This window comes from Falco punctatus, assembly GCF_963210335.1.
Source record: "Falco punctatus genome assembly, chromosome: 2".
NCBI classification, from domain to species: Eukaryota; Metazoa; Chordata; class Aves; order Falconiformes; family Falconidae; genus Falco; species Falco punctatus.
Genome location: NC_137581.1, coordinates 66,580,254 through 66,601,192, shown reverse-complemented (window position 1 = coordinate 66,601,192; position 20,939 = coordinate 66,580,254). Strand labels below are relative to the sequence as shown.

The 20,939-nt window shown below is 42.4% G+C and overlaps 1 protein-coding gene across 1 annotated transcript in view; it reads left to right on the top strand.

Annotated features, from left to right (window-relative positions):
- The first annotated feature begins 271 nt into the window (after window positions 1-271).
- The window catches only part of SLC5A7 (solute carrier family 5 member 7), an 87,150-nt gene continuing 66,482 nt past the window's right edge, over window positions 272-20,939 (top strand). The window contains exon 1 of the mRNA XM_080377436.1: window positions 272-20,939. This exon is cut by the window's right edge and continues 21,948 nt beyond it. The gene's annotated coding sequence lies outside the window, so the exon portion shown is untranslated.

Below are 20,939 nucleotides of genomic sequence, written 5' to 3'. Positions count from 1 at the left end.
ACTGGTGTTAAACTAGTCCTCTGCTAGGAATGCCTCATATTTCATGTGAAACATTGTGATCAACCTTATGAAACTCACAATCTATTATCTTATTTTTTGGAACTGAAATTAGATTTAGTGGCTTCAGATTTGTGAGCTTGGAACAATATGGTGTAGCTATTAGAAAATAAAGTGAAAGATATGGGAAATAAGATTACTCTCACACAAATTGATAGGACTAAAATTTCAGCAGCGTTATGAATAAAAGTTATTCCCTGAGTTTCCTGTTACTTTCTTTAGCACTAAGACCACCTCTGATCATATGTTTCATACCCTGAATTTATTTCATATTGGGTTAAATCAACCTGTGTATAGCAAGTTGATTCTCCTCCCAAGTAACATCCTGCCCCCGTTGCAATCAGTGGGGCTTTTGCTTTTATTTCTAGTAGCCTTAACTTTCATTACATACCAAAACTGTATTGGTGAGTTTGCACCAGCAGAAAAGCAATTCGCTTGGTGAGAAGCGCCTATGTGGATCTTCAATAGTGGTTCCTGCTGAAAGCAGCATCGTAGAACCGGGGCATGCTTAGCCAAGATGGAAAAACAAGTGACTTTTGAATGCTCCAGAGTGGACATGCTGCTGAGACCATCCAGGGCACCTACTACATTGATGAGCTCCTTTGACCAGTACCAGCCAGCTGGGCAGTCAAAGGGAGCACTTTCCTCCCTCTCTGCTCCCCACCCTCACCCTCTTCCTCCCTTCCACAAGAGCAAGGCAGGGCGCCAGGGCAGGGGTCAGCTCTGGGTGAAAATAACCAGGCTTTTTAGCTGGGTGAATTTTAATTCAGAGCTGGCTGGCTGCTCTGGTTGGCTTTGTAACCAACACAACCACACCAGCTGGGGAAGTACACCAGGAAAAGAAGTGAGTTTTGGAGACTGTGGAGCAAGAGGAGTCTGTGTGGAAGGGAGGATTGCTCCTTTCTGCAGCACATCTCTCGTGCCACCATGGAAACATGCAGTGACAATGGGAAGCACTTGCTGCTGCTCCATGCAGCAACTAAAACATCTCACCTAAGTGAGACAGACTGGATCCCATCTTCCATTATTTTACAGCAGAGAGTGTTTTGTTTATGGAAGGAATGTGCAATGTTAAAAAAAATAAAAAATCTTGCTACCACATCTTTATGCAAGCCAACAATTAACTCGTTTTAACCTTGATGTGTTGTTCCTCAGACTTCCTAGATAATGTAAGTCAATTATCAGATGAAGATTTAGGTGTTTGTCATTCAGGACTGTGCCAGAAGGAACCTGGGGCCATGGTGTAGCTGCACTGCGGTGACCCTGGTTCTGCAATCAGACACCAGTGCAGTTCTGTCTAAGAGCTTACCCAGGTGGAACTGATTGCGGAGTTAAGACCTAAATCTACCCATTAGTGTGCATAGCAGTGGCAAGGTCCCGATGAAAAGACTTTAGCTAAACCCCCTGTTTCTCTGAATATTCTGATTAATGATGAAGGGTTTGGCTTGTGGTTGATTATACAATCTATTGCAAAATAATTTTCGCCTCATGAAAAGTCAAGGTTATACTGATTATGTGCATTTATACTAAGAAAACCTTTTCTTTTCTTTTTTTTTTTCTCCTTCTTCCAAATTCAATCTTGGAGGCTTTCAAGGGATTTTATCTTTACAAACAGCAGCCCTAAAGCTCTGGAGAGTGGGTAGTTTGTTACCTTCGGATGAGCAGGGGAAAGTACATTAGGCTCATGGAGAGGATGATGTTCTCTTACCAGCTGTTGCACGCACCAGATCTCATATGGGTCTCTCCTAGCTGGTGATATTTCAGTCTAACTGCTATTAAGTTTTAGGAATTTGGATAAAAATACCTCCCTGACAAGGAGAGGGGCACACCCAAGACCTGCAGCAAATGTGCATGTGCCTAAGACGAGAAGCCATTGCTGTGGCTAAGGGGTAGAGCCGGTAGCACAAAGTGAGACGGGGGCAGGAGGGAAGCAGCTTGGGTTTGGGGTTGAAACAACTCCTCTGCAAATAAAGAAGTATTGCAAAGAGGTAGGTTTTCCAAGCAAACAGAAGCTGAAGCAGTTTCTGGATGCCCAACACCACAGACCGTGTTTTGCTGAAGCAGCAGAGAGCAGCGCAGGGGACCATCTGCAAGCTGTGCCCACACCACAGCAGTGGGGATGGCATGTGACAGCCGAAGTGACGAAGCAGCCCAGCCTGCAGAGCTCTGGGAAGGGCAGTGTCTGGACCTGACATGGGCTGCAGCCCCTGATTCAGGACACAGTGACTGTGACCACAGCGAACAGTGGTGCAGTCTCCTCTCTAGGGGATGAAGATAAAGTTTCAGACTGCCGTGCCACATCCTGTATGTGTTGGATATGATAAGGGGATTTTTATTTGATACGTGAACAATATTGTTGATTATCATTGGCTTTCCAGATTAATTCCATGTCCCTTTCCATTCTTCATCTCCAATAATGTTTTCTTTGTTTTATAGACTTGGTTCTTTTACAGAGTAAACTTGGTGTTTGCTAGGAGGAAGTATTACATGACAAAAGTATTTAGTTTCCCGGGACCTGGATGAAAAATCAATCTAATACTCTTTGGTATTTATACAAGAAAGAATCCCTAGAAAATTAAATAGGCCTTTTTTCTTGCCAGTAGCGCCTGAAAAAAAGTTACAAAAGGGCTCTTCTTCTCATTCATTTCCCAATGGAAAGATACTTCATTATTGCTTTTGTTACTGTAATTATCATCATGCAGTCTGAATAATTACAACAATATACTTCAGCAAACTACAAATGCTGAAAGGAATTAAGTGTAAAAAAATCTAAATAACATTTTTTCCATTGCATAATGTAAAAGAAATTTATATGAACCACATCTATTTAATTTTCCAAACCAGCTGCTAGTAGTATACTAAAAAAGCTTAAGAAGTTGCTTCACAAATACTTTTCTCAGCCGATATCTAATGAGCAAAAGAAAACTTACTCACTCAAGTGTCATAAAATAAGCTGATCATAAAATGACCAGACTGCATGAAGTTCATTATCCGATCCACTGACTTTTTCACGAGAATCAGCTTATTTATAGTATGGTGCAGCATATCAGCTGCCAAGAGTATGCATATAGTAGTATTAAACTGTACAGGAAAAGAAAAGTGTTTTGTAGCACATTAGTGAGATTCCATTTGTGTGTGTTCCTGACAAATGGCTCCCCTGCAGTTGTCTCAGCATTTACTTGCCAGACAAGACTCATTTACTGCTTCATTTATTGATATGCAATGGAAGTTAATAGAATAAGTATCATATTAGTAAACCTAAAGCAGTAATTCATGTGGTTCTTAGAGACATAATGTCTGGAGAGTCTAAAACTAAACTAACTCCAAGAGATGTTTATAAGTATCGTGAATGCGGGTGGAGGGGGGGGGGGGGGAGGTGACGGGGAGGAACAACCACCCAAGAGTGATAACTTGATGATGGGATTTTAATTTAATTTGAAGTAATGCAACCAAACTGCATGAGGGGAAGGAATGGAGGGAACAATCAAGTCTCTTAACCAACAGTATTTTATCCTGCCATTAAATTATTATAATTACCCAGTATTTGACCAGATGGCAAGTCATTTCTAAAGTCAGACCAGGTGTTCAAGATGCAGAGATAATCACAAAGCTGATGACTGTGGTGAAACTAATTAAAAAAGTGTGTTGCAGTGGCACAGTGGTGCTATGGAGAGAGAATGACCAAAAATAACAGGACAGAAAAGATCTGATGTACTACAGTAAAGTGGTTTGGAAAATAGTAAGCAAAAACAAACAAAATTTAATTAATTTGAATTACCAGGTTCAGAGGAACATTCTAATGAAGTATTAGATAATTCAGTCTATTGAGGGCTTTCTGGGGTTTTGTTTCTGGTTTTCTAACACAAATGGGAAGACAGAAGTGGAAGGCAGAACTAATAAAGATGAAAACTGTCAACCTGATCAGAAGGGCAAAATATGGACACGGATGCACATCAAAATGAAATATGGGCACAAAAAGTCCTTTTCATGCCTATGAACGCTGATTACATGGCCACAGCTGGAAATTACAGGGGGCTTTATTCATTAAAGACTAACTATCTTCAATTAGGCTTTGCTTTCATGACAAAAAAAGAGAGTAGCAAAGAAATGAATTGCCATGCTGTGCCTGCAGCTTCCCCGAACATGCTGCCCCTCAGCCTCCAGCCAGTGCATTTCTGCTTAATAGATGCCTTCACCTTTCTGGGACCAAAAATCAGTTCAGACATGAGGGAAAATGCATTCAGCCATTCGACTGGGGGCGGGGGGGTGGGGGTGGGGGTGGGGGGGGGTGGCATTGGGAGGCAAATTTTCAAAACAACCCCAGCAAGTAAACACCCCACCATAAGGTTTAAGGAAGAGAAATCAAAATATCTTATTGCCAGCTCGGTGCACATTGGTCCACCCTGCTGGCTGGTACTTTGTGATCATCTCTGGCTGTCTGCTCTAAAAATGTAAGTGTGAATGCTCATGCTGTGCCCATGGCCCTGAGGAGATCACTAATTGGCTCCGTGCTATGTCCATACACGAAGCCTGATGCTAAAGGGTCCTGGACACAAGTAAAAGCTGAGACATATTAAAGACAGCTCTCCATGAGGTTTTTCAGTGAAGAAAGGGAGGCATTCCCAGCTGCCCAACTCTGGCAGAAAGGATGCTCCTCTCTGTGCCCTTGCAGTCCGCTCCGGAGCCTGAGGACACCCACGAGGGATGGGGGTTGCAACATACAAAGGCTGAGGAAAGCCTGAAAACTCTCGTCTTTAGTGGGCGTTTTTGCCATTACAGAATGATTAAAATTATGTGCACCCCTTCACTCTGTGCTGCCACGTTGGGCTGCTGATGTATTTTGGCACAGTTGCACCGGGAGCTTTTGCTAGCAATAGCAATTACGATTCAGAGTTGCTCTACTGCTCCGCTTTTATCTCTGAGAGGGTTTTCAGTTGTGTGAGCTGGCCACACTTTGTGTGAGGACACTAGTAATGTTGGCAGCCCTCTCCAGCCCCTCAACATCTGGGAGAGTTTGTCCTTGTTGCAGGTGTCTTTGCCTGCAGAAAAGCTGATTTCTCAGTACAGAGGTGCTATGATTTGAAATAAGAACAGGCAGCAGATGGAGTTAATAAATCAGTTGACAGTCCAATTAATTCTGCTAGAATTTTGTATTCACATTAGTACTAGCAATAACATCTTGTTGGCCTCTCTCTTGATTGGGGCTACAGACTGCAGGAACCCTGCTGCTGTAATCAGATGTTTCTTCATACCTTCTCCAGAAAGCAAAAGGGGTCAATATGTTAATGGCTGTGAACAATTGATAGGTGTTGTACCTTACTTAGCCATGGATATCCAGAGTAGAATGAGCTGAAAAACATAGTCTGTTAAAACATTCTCTCTCTATTGTTTTTATCAGTTTTCTAGGTGGCTCAGAAAGAGAAGATTAATTTTGAATCTATTCCTCTTTTTCTTCCTCCCCCCCTCCCTTCCTTTTTTTTTTTTTTTTTGTTGACCCCAGCTTTTGGAACTTTTCAGCCAACTCTGGTTGTGACATTGACGTTGGGAACATATTTCCTTCACTGGAATAGGGAAAATAAAAAGCCATAATTGGAAACAGGAGTGCAGACCCCAGATAATGGTGCAAGTGTATGGAAAACAGTTTACCCAGTTGAAAATACAGCTGCATTTGTTCCAGCAGTGCTTCCTCACCACAGAATGTACACTGCAGGGTATGTGGCTTTCCAAGTATTTTTAACCTTTTAGAGAACTGGAATTCAGGCAAAAATGTCTCAATGCATTTCATATTCAGTGCTTTGCAGTTTCTAATAGATATTTTTCTAGGGACAATTAGGAGCAAGTAGCCCAAGGATTGCAGCTTCTCTGGAAGCTGGTGCAGGTTTAATGCCTTTTATCATGATGATGATTTTCAACAAGTTCATAATCTCCCGCACCAGCTGTTGTTTCTGTGCTGTCTTCCTGCTGTCGTACTTGCCCTTTGTTTGAACAAGTAGAGGTTTTGCTGGTTTTTAGAAACAGGCAAGTAAAGATAGGTTTAAGGAATGTGAAAATAAAAGCTTGCATATGAATTTTAAAAGGACACCATAGGCTTTAATTAAGCTCACTGCTAAGCAAGGGAAGAAGAAAATTTCATGTTAATCTACAGACTTTTAATTAAAACTTACAGCCCACATACTTGGCCCTCCATCTAAGTCTACAGTGACCTGCAGAGGCCTTTAAGGGCCATGCAATCAATTTTTAGTGTTCAATAGGCCTTGCCACCTGCTCACATCTGCACACAGAAGTGAGGGAAAGGCCCCCTCCCCCTCTGGCCTTGCCACACGGTGGTCTCTGCTGGTTAGTGGTGGGTAACAGTTTGCAGAAAAGAGGAAGACTGGCTTACAGTCTGCTGTCTTCCTTGCACAGGAGAAAGCAAGCATGAAGGAAGGTTTCACCAAATCAGGTGTGTGCCTTGGCTGTTAAATATAAAGAGGGAAGAGGCTAAAGAAACAGAATAAAGGGAGAGAAAAGGAAGGACAAGAAAGTGTTACTTCTTTCCTTTTTTGTAACTGACCATTTCCTTATATTAGGAATATGTAAAAATAATAACCTCTGCTATAACCTGATGCCTGATATACCTGTAGGAGCCCTTTGTGTTGCCTTTCACAGCCAGATTCATATTCAGATTGGCTTCAGCTTTCCAAACTCCATCCCAGTGTGAGGACCCTGGGAGCATCCCCCCTCCTGGGAGTTTGGCTGCAGGGGCTCACAGCCAGCTCAGAGCTGGTGTAACCAAAGGCAGCCCCCATCCCATTCAAACAGTGTCTCTATATCCCTCCTGAGTTTCCTGTTCCTGCTTCCACCTCCTGTACACTTCGGTTTTATGCCTAAATTCCATCAGGATCTCCTTGTTCATTTAGCAGGCCTCCTGCCACCTTCACTTCCTTTGTGTCAAGATGGACCATGCTTGGGACTGAGGAGGTGATCCCTGAAAATCAACCAGCTCTCCTGGATCTCTCTTCTCTCCAGCAGCATATCCCATGGGACTCTTCCAACAAAGCTCTTGAACAGGTGAAGACTATCCCAGTTAGGGGATAAGGAGGTCCTAAAAGATCTCTACATTCTTCCAGGTTGTTGCTGGACAGACATGAGGTCACCAGACATTCACTCAATTTAAAATAGCCCTGACAGTCATCTGGCCCTAAACTCACAGGCGTGGTTTGAGATTACACTTACTCTGTGATCAATTTACATTATTTTTCTCAGTATCTGCTTTGGATTTCCCCTTTCAAAATAAACAGTTAAACAAAATTTACCCTTTGAACTATAAAGTTTGAGGTAACCTTTTATCCCCATCAGGAAATCTGGAGACTCTACACTGATCCCATGCTGGTTTCACAAAAATGCGGCCCCACTAGCTTTGTGAATGGCATCAGTCCTGCAAACCTGCTCAACTGTGACAAGTCTGTGCTATTTAAAATTTAATGCATGCTCAAGGACCTCAAAAATCAGCCCCTGCATCAGATTAAGCTCAGTCCAAGTAGATTTAACCTACTGTCATATTTACATATGTTAATTCTGTCACAGAATGGAGAAGAGCATCTCAGTAATAACTACACTCATGCTAATAAAACCAAGGTGTCTAGAGAGGATAATTACTCTATGACCTTGCTGCTTCACGGTGAATGACCTTGTGAGATTGGAGAGTACAAAATGTTCTAGTAAAATGTTTTTCCATTAGAGAATGATCCCAGAACTAGGACATTGTACAAGAACTTACATATTGTCCTGAAGATTTTCACACAAAATAATTGACGTTGTTTGTTTGACTAATTGTGCAGCTTGCAGCTTAATGTGATCACAAAACTCTGTTTGAACTACTGCATCAGGATTTGAAATGCATAAGGTACAATATAAAGTTCAAAGGAAAAAACTAAGAATGGAGACTTTCAGAAAAGTCATGTCAGTGTATCTCACCCTTTTTAATTCGCTTGTGAATTTGTTTTACTTTTCACTCCCAACACGAAGGAGGAATGAAAGGTAAAATGTTTTTCTTTTTTTAAGTGGAGGTACTTAAAGGAGTGTATTTCCAAGGCAAGACACAGGCCAGCATCCCCTAGATAGGAAAAAAAGGTGTCAATTTAATTATTCTGGATGACTTCTTATTTTATATAATTAAGGCACTGAGATGATAGCAGTGTTCTCACGGTTTGGGAAGAAATACCTGCGTTCTGCAGAGAAAACAGATGTTTTATCAAACACTGAAGATAATCAGCATATTTACATACACACTTTTATGTTTAACTGCCAATTTCTGTTTCCCAATTAAAGTGGTTTATTTGACTGTTATCTTTAGCTAATTAGTACTTATTTTAGGGACTGAATACAGAGTAGGTTTCATGGGAAAGTAAACTCATTGGCTACAAGCAGGGGGAATAGCTCGATGACTGAAAGAATTGCCCCAGATAATGAATTCCTACGTGTTTTGTAATGTAACCTAATACCTCATGCAGCTACTAAACTCCCAGATGGCCCAGCAGAAGCATATACTCATCAGGTGACATATTAGCCAATTTAAAAGATAATTAGCAAGCACCACTCTTTCTGTATTCTTTAAGCATCAGGAAGATTCACATTCCACTCTTTTATGTACTGGCCTCCAATTCAAAACATAAGGAGAAATTCTTTTTTTTTTTTTTCTAGAGGTGCTGCTCTCCTGCTGTACCCACTGACTTTCAGCACATACTTATTCTTTAAAGATGCTTCTGTGCAATTTTGCTAGTGCAACTTTGTTTTTGCAAGCATCTTCATTTGTTAAGATAGTCACACTTTCAGGGTGTCTGCTGTTGCAGATGCCTGTTCCAGGTTTCGGAGTAGGGGCAATTAATTATTTTCTTTCTTATATCAACAGTCCTGATGTTTTACTTTGCCAAGACAAGTATGGTTCAATTACTGGAGGATGTCAGTGCTATGCATGTGTGGCATTAGGAAAAGCCAGAAGTTTGGTCAAATTATTCACCGCAACCAAGAGGCAGAGAAACGTGCAGGAAATGGGTCCAGAGTCTGGTTTAATTCTGAACCATAGCATGGACCTAGCTCCTCTGGGTTCTCATTGTTATACACAAGCAGATTAAAACTATTAGCCCCAACAAACTGAGTGTGTAACTGTGTATACAGCTGAGTGAGCCTAGCTCCCTCTCAGGATTTAGGCTGGGCAGGCTCCAAACCAAAGGACAGAGCTCTGTTCTGGTGTTAAGTAGAGCACTAGATCCCTCTCCCCAAAACATCCCAGCCTGATTTGCTTTCCCAAACAGCAAACAATGAAAGGTGTGAAGTGTTGAGCCAAATCTATGTGGGGAATGTGCTGGGACCTGATTCTTCACTACCTGGATTTCAATTTAGCTTGGATTTGCCTTGCATGCCTTGAGTGCCCAGCCCTACAGTTAATTCCTCTATAGAATATCCACATCCATGCTAGCAACTGTTTATAACTTGAAGGGGGTTTAAGTATACATGGGAATACTAACATATACGTAAGTCAACATACATTGAATACTTGTATGTACTGGATTCAGTTGTCCGTCAAAAAAAATCTGTTCAGATATTGTGATCACAGTTGTTCTTTCCTTCATTTTTGAATCCAAATTCATCCATGAACTTTACTGTTTTCCTGTTTGCTCATACCTCAGTCTCAATTTTTTACCATTAAAATCTTTACAGGATAATTATATAGGTATTATAAATAGGAAAGTCCATTTCAATACATTGTCCTCCACCTACCAGTAGTCCCATGTAAATACATAAGCAGTAGCATTTAGTAGCAAAATCCTAAGCCTACCTCTGGATCTGTAATTATTTTATGTTATCCTTTATGTGCAATTTGAGCAGACCCACAAACACCTCTACCTGTTTGCATGTTATGCATGGAGCATATGTGTTATGCATGGAGCAGGCGGCGATCCCACTCCTCTCCCCACATTCAGGACCTGGAGCTTTTGCACAGATGTTTGCATTTCTGGATGTTTTGGCCTCCACTCCAGGCAAAGCACCATTGTTATTTTCCCAGGCTGCAGCAGGGATGGCACCCAGCTGATTAGCTGGGGTGTTTCCATGCTTTGCTCTTGCTTCTCTTCTTTGTTATACTTCCATGCTTTGACAGACAGCGATTTCTTCTCATTTCTCAAGGCTGCTCTTCTCCATCAGTAACTGTCTGTCATGGATTTGGTTTTAGCTGTGCAGCCTCCGTTTACAGCCTGTGCCCCAACTTTCAAGTCCTACACTGTTATCCTGCACTCAAACCCAGGGACACCTGGTGCCAAACTCCAGTTCACACAGCAAACTCCCACCGTGAGCTGGTAACAAGCCTGGCAGGACAGCAGAGGGGCCTGGCAGCATAAGGCAGAGTTAGCAAAAAGCCTGTGGCCGCTCCTACTAGGCTCACTACCTCTCATAAACGCTTAGGAGGAGTAAGGAGTATCTTCTGTCACAGTGATGTACCAATTATATACCTCCCCAGCTGTCACAAAGAAGGGCTCTGCCCTTTCCAAACTCTGTATTCAGCGGCTGATCACTGCACATACTGCCAATGTGCAGCAGCTTTTTTTCCCCAGTGGGAAAAGTAGGAAAAATGGTAGAAAGTTCTCTTCCCCACCTGCAGAAGTACCAAACCAGTGCAGCTCCAGTAAATTTCAGTGCCCTGGCAGGGAGCTACCTCTGCATTTTCTGCCTCTGTGCCTTCTCTTGGAATAGGACCCAACAGTAATCATCTGGGTGTCTCTTGTGGATTGCAGAAATGCAGTGAAATATCATTCGATAAGCTGCTGCTTCTGCACTCCTTCAAATTAAGGACAACCATATAGATTTCTGTGAAATGTTGGTGGGGAAAAGAAAAGCTCTAAGTCTTAGAGGTGAAATTTGTCACAGCTGTGAATGTATACACAGCCAAGTGTTAAAATCTCAAAAAAGAGATTAAATGTGTGAATGAGAGGCATTTCAAAGAGATTGCAACAGAATTCTGCACAGTAAAATTAGGAATACTACGTGAGGCAACTTACAGGTTCCTGTGAATGGAGCAAAGTTTAAACCATAATTAGTCTTGTTGATAGGCTGCCAATTTTGCCTATTGAAAGTACATTGTTTATAAAAACTGGTTTATACTAGGAGTATTTTGTCTATGAAACTCTAATGATCACATAGTCAATGGCTCAAGTATTAGAAGATAAAGTTTTAACTCTGTGTTAGAGAGAACATGGTAATGAATGGACATAAAATTTACAATGAAATTAGGAAACAGGATTGCTCTCAGATGTCTGTGACATGCAAAAGGAAGAATCTCGTAGAAGTTTTGCTGCCCTTAATATCTTCAGAGATCTGCCAGAGGTTTTGAATTATACTGTGCTTATTGAAATAGGCAGCTTTTGGCCCTGAAGTTTGGGGACAGGTTCATTAATAGAAACAACACTGTTACGCTGACTTCCACCAGCTGAGAATGTGTCTCTTCAGGATGTATCACATCCTCATGTCACAGTACCCAAAAACTATACTTCAAAGTCAAATCAAGGTGGCAGAACGGCAATGGGTCTGAGCCCGGCATCATTGCTCAGGGATAGCTCTGACAGGTGCCCAGCAGGTGCTCTCCTTCAGTAGAGACACAGTATTTCCTTTGAAGAGCAAGACAAGCTCTCCCTGAAATCAATAGAAACACCCACACTAACTTCAATGGGAGCTACATCAGACACCAGTGACCAGCTCCAAAGTTCAAAGACATTTCATCCATTTTCAGATAGAGAAAGGGTGCTCAGCAGGACACAACTCAGGCCTTAGGAGTAAACACATTTGCATCTGGTTAGTGAATAATTCTGTATAATGTATATTTTGCACTACAATATTTATGAATATGTGTGGTAGGAACCTACAAGGTATGTAGTAATGCAGTACCCAGAAGAATGAGGTAATCTTCAGTGCATCTCTAATAAAGTACATTGAGAGAAGTTTTTTAGTGGTAATACTCTGAAAAACCTGTACAAACTACTCTTCCAACATGGCAATAATTATATATAAGATTTAGGGAATAATTCTATTCATTAAATTAATAGATGAAAGCTTATATATTGCAAGAGTCTTTTCCTACTCAACATTCCTATAAATTATAAATAACATTCAATTTAGTGTAACTCCATAGAGAAGACAGTGGCCTTAATGTCCGTATGGATTTCAAACTTATGTCCTCATTAATCAGAAAAGAAAGAGTTCTCTTCAACATGTTTTAAATTTTTGCAGGAAAAAGAAAAAATACACATTTTAGGTAGAAAGTAAAAGCGAGACGTCTTTCCTAGAACCCCTACAACGAAGAAACAGAGATTTTGCACACTCCTATTTAGAAAGAAAAAGAAATGTGCATTTTGCATCCTGGTTCTAATTTAATATACAGAGGTCATAGCTGCTTTCAATTCAGGACAGCCCAAGAGTTTTTATTAAGTTTTATGTTTTGAGCAAATTTATAGGAAAAGCATTGTAAGTTCAAAACTGAGATAAGGCAAGATTTCGCTTGATTCTGTTGTGTACTGACAAAACATACAATTTTTTCATGTTCTTCTGATGTTTTCATGGCTACAACTAATGATATATGTCGTGTAAGATTAGTTGAGTTTCAGTACAAGACTGTGCTGAACTGAGACTGGATTTGAAAGGAGGATCCTTAGGCAAAATTGTCTGTATCTGTGCAAGGCAACAAGGCCCTTCATGTTCCAGAGCTGACCTGTGATTATAACTGTACGTTCAGATTCAAGTCAAAGGGCTCAGTATGAAGCACTTAAAAATTTGAAGAGATCATACACTGAGGTTCCATTACTCAATCCCACTTCCCCCTCCCCCTTCCCCTACACAGGAATGCTTTACAACTCTTTTATTATTATTTTCCATTATAAGTGGTGCTTTTCTGGTCTCCTTTCCCTTTTTCCTCTCATAACCCCTGAATGTATTACTTTGTTCAGACATTAAAAAGCTGCAAGTATTATAATAAAATTGTTTAAAATCATTGGAAAGAAGCACTGCAGCACTGGACTTTGCATTCCAGATTGTAAAACCAACACAAATAATTTAGTTCAAATTGGGAGGACTGTAACTCACTGTTCACCAGAGGGGCCTGCTGCTGATCCATATTTTATGGAACGTACATTTTTAATGAATAAGGAATGGCTTTCCATTTCAAAATTGAATGAAATACTGATTGTTCTGTAGTTAAAAAAAAAAGTAAAAAGAAATCTCTTGCTGCTCCTGGCTGCAATGACATACTTGACTGCTTGTTTCCCTTGTAGGTCAGTTCTATTACCTTGTTTCCTGGCCCCCAGAGAGCACTATGCACCCCCTCATTTCTCCCTCCTTCTCCCTATTACTCCCACCTCTTCTGACCACTTTTCCACAGGTACCAGCCCAGGACTATTGCTCCTTCCCCCTGTCCTGCCCAGCAGTGCCGGCAGCACTCCCCAGCAGGGTGTTGCCTCCACATCCAGGGATGGTGGAACAGATTTTTCCATATTAACACTTGTCTTGGCCACCTGTGCTGGACATCTCCACACTTCCACTCCCTGAATGGGGGAGTCATTCAGAAATCAGGACCCCGCTCCATAAATCCACATGCCCTTCTTTGCCCTGACCCCTTTGGGCAAGGCAGTGTGAAGAGATGGGTGTCACTCTGAGGCTGGAACAAGCGGGGTTTGTGCTGTGAGCTTCATCCCTCATTGTGGGTTTATTTTGATTTAAGGTAGCTACTCCACTGTTCTCAGATTGACTTTTGCTCTTATAAAGGCTGGTGTGTAGACTGATGGCGTTGGCAAAGCAGCTCAAAGAAAGGCAAACTGCAGGTGCCAGCTCCCTGCCCGGCCTGAAGAGAAACTTTCTCCTTTCACAGGCACCGTACAAATGCCTAGTCATCCATTCCCCTAGCAGGAATAAGGGAGAAATTATTCCAGCATCTGGCATGTTCCCAGCGTACCACAAGGATTCATATACTATACTGTATTTTGTGTATTTTGACTCCCAAACGTTTCTGCAAGAGCCACTGCTGGGTCGCTCTAACCGACCACGGGCTCTTGCAGAAAGGAAGGGGAGGATTTAGAAAGCGGTCCCCCAGAAGCCTTCCCGCAGAAGAAAACGTTTCCAGGGGCTAAAACTAGATAAAATCAAAACTGCCTCCGCCAGGCGCCGGCCGCCGGGGGATGCGGGCAGCGCCCTCAACGCCGCTCCTCTGCCTCCCTCTAGCGAAGCGGCAGCGCCGGGGCCCGCAGCAGCCGCTGTCACCTGCTGTCACCTCCTGTCCCCGTTTGCTGCATTTTCAGGAATTAAGCCGCGGACCACAGCTAGTTTTCTTGGTTGTTGTTTCCCACCACCCCACCCCCGGTCTTGTTACACAGATTGCCGTGCGCTTCCTCCAAAGAAACAGGACCTGCACAGCACGCACAACCTTTGTGTACGGGTTTTGCTCTGTACTTCTCGTACTCTTTTCTTTCAGTTCACAGAAGCAAGGATGACTGAGGCTTTCCTGGTGACTGCAAGACTTTAGGTGTCTGAAAAAGAAAAATCACTCCGTAGTTAGTTCTCCTAACAAAACATAAGCAAGATGAATGAATTGGTACATTCTGATGACAGCGTCTAGGCAGCTGTTGTCAGTCTTATACTAAATCTGACTAGCAAATGGGATATGGTTATTCCACTTTAAAGACTGTCTTGGAGCATGTTTGGATTACGTCTCTCTGTCAGCTGCATCTCAGTTAATTTTATATTATAAAAAGTAGCAGTGCAGAGACAGGCAGCCAATGCAATTATTTACATTCTCCTGACACGATCTTCTGATGCAACGACATGTCAAAAATAGTAATTCACATTAGGTGAGTCATATGCCTTCCGTTTAAAATGTAGACAGTATGTCTATATGGCCATGCAGCACCCTAAAAAAGACTACTGTAATCCTATGGGTTAAAGCCGAGTTTACTTTAAAATCAATTTAAAGCTTTATATCTGACCAACAAGTAGAGCACATGAGACGTTTTCCATCCTCCACCAATAAAACACTCATTATAATCTCCAGGTCCATATTCTTTTCTTACTGCAAAGCCAAAGGCAGAACCTGACTTCTTACATTTGATGAATGCTTTTGCTGGAGGAGGAATGTAAGAAGCCAGCCTGCAAACTCCCTGGCTGCTGAGAGGTCTGGATCTCTATTTCCAACTGGTCTTTCCTTCATGCACTGAGTTGCCAGTTATTCACTCTATTGAGCATGCCCGTCAGTCACATTTCAACAGTCCTACACAGAAGGCATTTGGTTTTATCTTTACATCCTACAGAAGCACAGTATTTTTCTAAGGCAATACATTTGAAATCAAGAGGGAACACTTAACCAGTTTCACAGGGTAGTATCTCCCTCCCTGATCAAATGTGTGATTAATATACAGCAGGTGAGAAAGTGAGTCCCAAGAGGGTGATGGTGGAAGACTAATGCTACCTTTACATTGTGGTTAACCTGTAGCACAAATCCATTTAAGCCTGGAGATTTGATGAGCCTTTTCAATTGTACATTTATTCAGCTACAGATTGATTTTAAAATATGTTAGCTGGCTCTTTGGAGAATGATTGGTGTTTCTAATCAGCTCCACCACAAAACTAGGTACTGTTTACATACTATAACTGCAGGCATCCTTGACTTCGTCAGATTTGCATTCCACAGATCTCAGTTGCTTTTTTCTTCTGGTACTGTTATGACATTTTAGAAGCAGAAAACTTGTCTGCCATCATTACTGATCTTTTTTTCTTTTATTTTACTGTTGCTCTCTGCTTTGTGTATTCCTGACATGCACAAGTTTTGTTAGAAACATGCTCACTAATTGGTGTCACTGGTTTGCTCTGCTGCAGGGTGTACTGTAAGAATATACATTTTAGAGAGAAAAGGGGAATCAATCACTTTCTAGCTGTCTGTATAGTGTTTCCAAGTATCCTCTACCTTACATCCAATTCAATAGCCCAGAGCAGGCAAGAAACTGGGTGAAAAATCATTGGAAATACTGTTACTAACTGCAATACTATATGTTCATATATTATGTGCACATAATATGTATCTAGACAGAGTTTTATATGTGTATATACTTGGCTCCTCTTTCTTCCACGAAAATCCTAGCATGGTGGCTAACTCCTGCAGCTGGTTTTGCCACTGTTGTAGTGGGGCTTAGAGGAGCTCAAATCCCTAGTATGAGACAGCACATGCCCAAGGATGTCTAAAGGCAAAGGGCACAACTTGAGATAAAAAATCACAGAGGCAAAATGGTGTTCCATGGATTTTCAGACTGTGTCAACATGCAAGGTCATGAGTCAGATCAGGTGGCATCTGCAAGTTCAAGGAGCCGTAGTGGTATTTTAGACAGTGTTTGAAAGGAGACAGAAAAGCAGCAACTTATTATCCACGTTTCAAATTTCAGATTCTAAGGGACAAGTTTCTGTTTTCAGTGACACTTTGGGTAATAAACACTGTGTCTCGTTTTTCCACGTCGCAGCATTGGGTAGCTCTGACTCACAAGAAAAAAAAAAATCCTCTTATTATGTAATGAACATCATGACCTGCAGCTCTCAGCACTTGCTAGTCACAAGGGAGGCACTTTCTAGTCACAAGGGAGAGGAGTCCTTAAAAGTTATGCTACTTATTTTAGCAACCAACTATTCTGCTGAATAGACAGGACAGGGGTTTTTTGCATGTTAATAGGTCTGAGCTGATTGCTTTTAGGTTGCTAACTAGGAAATCCGGAAACCTCTGATACTAATCTACTAACCTCAAGAGAAAGCCATTGCAAGATAAGAAATTAGAGTATTCTAAGCCCCTTTGCAAGCAACTATGCCTGTTGTTGGGCATGCGTAAGCAAAGCAGTTAGGCCTGCGCTGCTGGTCTCTCTCTGCCGCACACAGGTACAAACACAGAAGCGCAGACAGAACCCTCCCCATCCCTTTTTCAGGAGCGCTTGCCTTAATTGTTTGTCCGGCAGGTGGAACCCTCCTACTTCTTGTTCTCCTGCAGTCACTGGAAAGCAGAAGGCAGCGGCCGCCGTCCCTGTGCCGGCTCGGCTCCGTCCCCGGGCAGCCCCCCGGTGCCCGGCGCTCTCGTCTCCGCTCCTGCTGTCACTATCCCCAGGAGGTACAAAGGACCCTTCAAACAAAGGGAGATGAAGTTTCCTGTGGGCTGCGTTTCATTGCCCAACCACAAACGAAATTCTGAAACGAGCCGTTAAACTCGTGACCCGTGTGTGTGTTTTCCCTCTTGCCTGCCGGTAAGGAGATCATTACGAAGCTATATGTTGTTAGTCAGAAAGGATTCATACTGAACACATCAGTGTTTTCCCGTCTTAGCTACATGTCTCTCAAATATCTTCTTTTCCAACAAGCAAGACAGAGCCTCCATAGAATCACAAAATCGTTGAATCATTTAGGTTGGAAAAGACCTCTGAGGTCATCAAGTCCAGCTGTTAACCCACCACTGCCAAGTGCATCACTAAACCATGCCTCTAAGCACCACATCTACACCTTTTTTTAAACACTTCCAGGGATGGTGATTCCACCACCTCCCTGGGCAGCCTCTTCCAATGCTTGATAACATTTTTGCTGAAGAAATTTTTCCTAATATCCAATCTAAACCTCCCCTGGTGAAACTTGAGGCTGTTTCCTCTTATCCTGTTGCTGTTACCTGGGAGAAGAGACTACCCCACACCTGCCCACAGCCTCCTCTCAGGCAGTTGTGGAGGGCAATTATGTTCCTGCTGAGTCTCTTCCTCTGCAGACTAAACCACCCCAGTTCCCTCAGCCACTTCTCATAAGATGACTTGTGCTCCAGACCCTTCACCATCTTCATGGCCCTTCTCTGGACATGCTCCAGCTCTTCCACATCCCTCTTGGAGTGAGAGGCCCAAACCTGAACACAGGATTCGAGGTGCGGCCTCACCAGTGCCTAGTACAGGGGGACAATCACTGCCCTGGTCCTGCTGGCCACACCGTTTGGGATACAAGCCAGGATGCCGTTGGCCTTCTTGGCCACCTGGGCACACTGGCGGCTCATGTTCAGCTGGCTGTCATCCAGCACCCCCAGGCCCTTTCCAGCCAGGCTCCTTAGGCCCCATGAGAGGGAATGCTTTGGCCTGTCAGATCGGGACATGCTGCAGGGGCCATAACTATACGTGGAAAGTGGGAAGTGCCCTCCGAGCACACGCCCTCCCCCAGCATCACATCCCCATCTTCAAGTGCAGAGCCTCCTGCCCTGCAAGACAAGACACTGCTTACAGCCAGAGGGTGAGACTGAGGGGGCATTTTTGAAACATAGGATTGCACATCAGGAGAGGGGTGACAGCTCTGTGCTCAAATGCTTACCTGTACATCCTCTTCGCTTTTAGCGTTCCTGCTCCAGAGGCTTTTCCTTCCCATTGCATGCATGTGTGTCAGCTTAATTTTTCTCCAGACAGATTAGCTTCATGTTTCCAAGTTCAGCATTACTCCTTCCCCAAGAGTGCTTGCAACTGCTCCCCAGACTCCTTTCTGTGAAGCTCTGTCACTCCTAAAGCCTTCACTGTTTCATGTTCCTACTCCTCTTTTTTTCTGTTTAACCCTTTCTTCTCTGAGACAGATCTGTCATTTCCTGGTTTGCCTTAAAAGAATAGATAATTTAAAGAAAGAGAAACACAAGTTTTAAGCTCTTTTGGAATTTTTGCTTCATTATTCATTGGTTTTCATGAGCTAACACTTTATTTTTAGATATTAAAGTTCAGATTGCCTCCACAACTACACTTAACCACATGCCATATATTAGTATGCTTTATATAGTCATATCAAAATTCTTGTTTTCTCTTTAAATGTTTAAATGTTAATGTTACTATGATTCTTTTTTCTACTTCATCGCTGCAAATCATTTTATGTTTCATTACAGGAGGTTATTATTTATACCTTTCTATACAGTATATATATTTTCTCATACAATAAGCAGGATATGCAGCACACTGGACTTCATATTTTCTGGTGTTCTTCATAGAAACATAGAATAGATTGGGCTGGAAGGGACCTTTAAAGGTCATCTAGTCCAACCCCCCTGCCATGGGCAGGGACACCTTCCACTAGACCAGGTTGCTCAAAGCCCCATCCAGCCTGGCCTTAACACTGCCGGGGATGGGGCATCCACAGCTTCTCTGGGCAACCTGTGCCAGTGTATCACTACCCTCACAGTAAAGAATCTTCCCTTTTACATTTGCCAAGCTTCTTTTTTTAAAAACTTTAATATCTGAAGTAATAGTGCTATGAGTTCATCACTTGATGGGGAGGGGCTTACAGCTAAGATTTTTCACTTCCAGTCTCTGATGTTTTCTGACTGACCAATGCAATGGCTGGACCTAAATTCCCAATATATTCCAAGAGAGTGTCTTAAGAAACTCATGTTGCCAATCTCACTGAAGTGCAAAGGTATTTTTTGTGGAAAAATGTATGTTCACATTAGTATATTCTATGAAAAATTATGTGTATTCCAGGAAAAAAAAAGTGTATTCAAGACATACAAAAGTTGTACCATCATTCATCTGAAATTATTAGATTCTGGGGAGCTATAAAACACCCTCTGTCCTCTGTTCCAAATGACTACAAAAGTCTCTGAGCATGACTATAGCCAGGTCTCCTGCCTGCGTGGCTTCCAGCTGTCTGTTGATGCAGCCAGCTCTGACTCTTTATTTTGTTTCTTTTGGAATTTCTGTGAGTTTTGAACTTTCAAACTCAGGTGTCTAACTGGCAGCATCAGAAATGGGACACCTGTATTTATCCACTTAGAAGTCTAGCACAAGTAACAGCACCAGCGCTGCTCTGATGCTGGCTCTGCCACAGAAAGAAGAGGTCCAGTGCCCCCCTTCTATGCCAACATATAAATCACCTCAACTCAAGACAGAGGTGCACCATGTAAACAAACAAAAAGCAGAGCCCACTGGCACGAAAGCTAAATATATCTTTAAAATATGTTATTAAAGTAATGGTGTCTCTGCTGAAGCTGAAGTCACTCGCCAAGGAAAGTGTCAGGTGTGACAGATGGCAGGCACATAATTTTGGTTATGAATAAAATACTGCTGCATAAAGCAACATACTGATTTGTAACATGTCACGTCCATTGTGGTAACTGTGTTTACCTCAAGATAATTGAGAGGCAGCTTATCCCTAAACAAAACTGAGATAAAGCTGCCCCATGTTTACCAATGAGGTAAGATATGCCAATAAGCAATAGCAATGGAATAGCTAATAGTAAATCCACTCCGCCCTGAACGTGGTGTCCATGCCTGTCAAGATCTTCTGAGGTCTGTACAGAGTTCTTGATGATTAGGACATGCGAGAGTCTAACCTGAACTGGAAACAAATGCCTATCTTCAGTAACCAGTTCTGGACATAGTTTTATTCTGAGGTCAGTGAAGATTTGCCCTGAGAGCATCAGCTCGATCATAGCAGCCACACGATGTTTGCAGTGTGTTAATGCCTTCTGCCTACATTAGGTCTGAATTGTGAATTGGAAGCAAAAAAAAATAAAATTTCCCAGATTGTCCCTTGCTCCTTACTAGCTTATTTTGCTGTAAATAGGCGTTTTCTGTGATGAGGACAAAGTAAAAGTAATGTTCTGCCCTTTTTGTCTTTCCACCTGTGGATATAGAATATATTTGGTGAGATCCAAACCCGTTATTCATGGAGTCAGTGAAAAGCTGGGTTTATGGTGAGTAAAGCTAGAGATCTCACTCAAGGCACTAGTGCACAGTAACCAAGAGGTCTGGGCACCTTTGTAATGCCCAGAGAAATACTAGCAGTATTGATGGCTTCTGCTCAGACCTGGGAGGAAGCTGATCTACTTTCTGTGCTGTTTG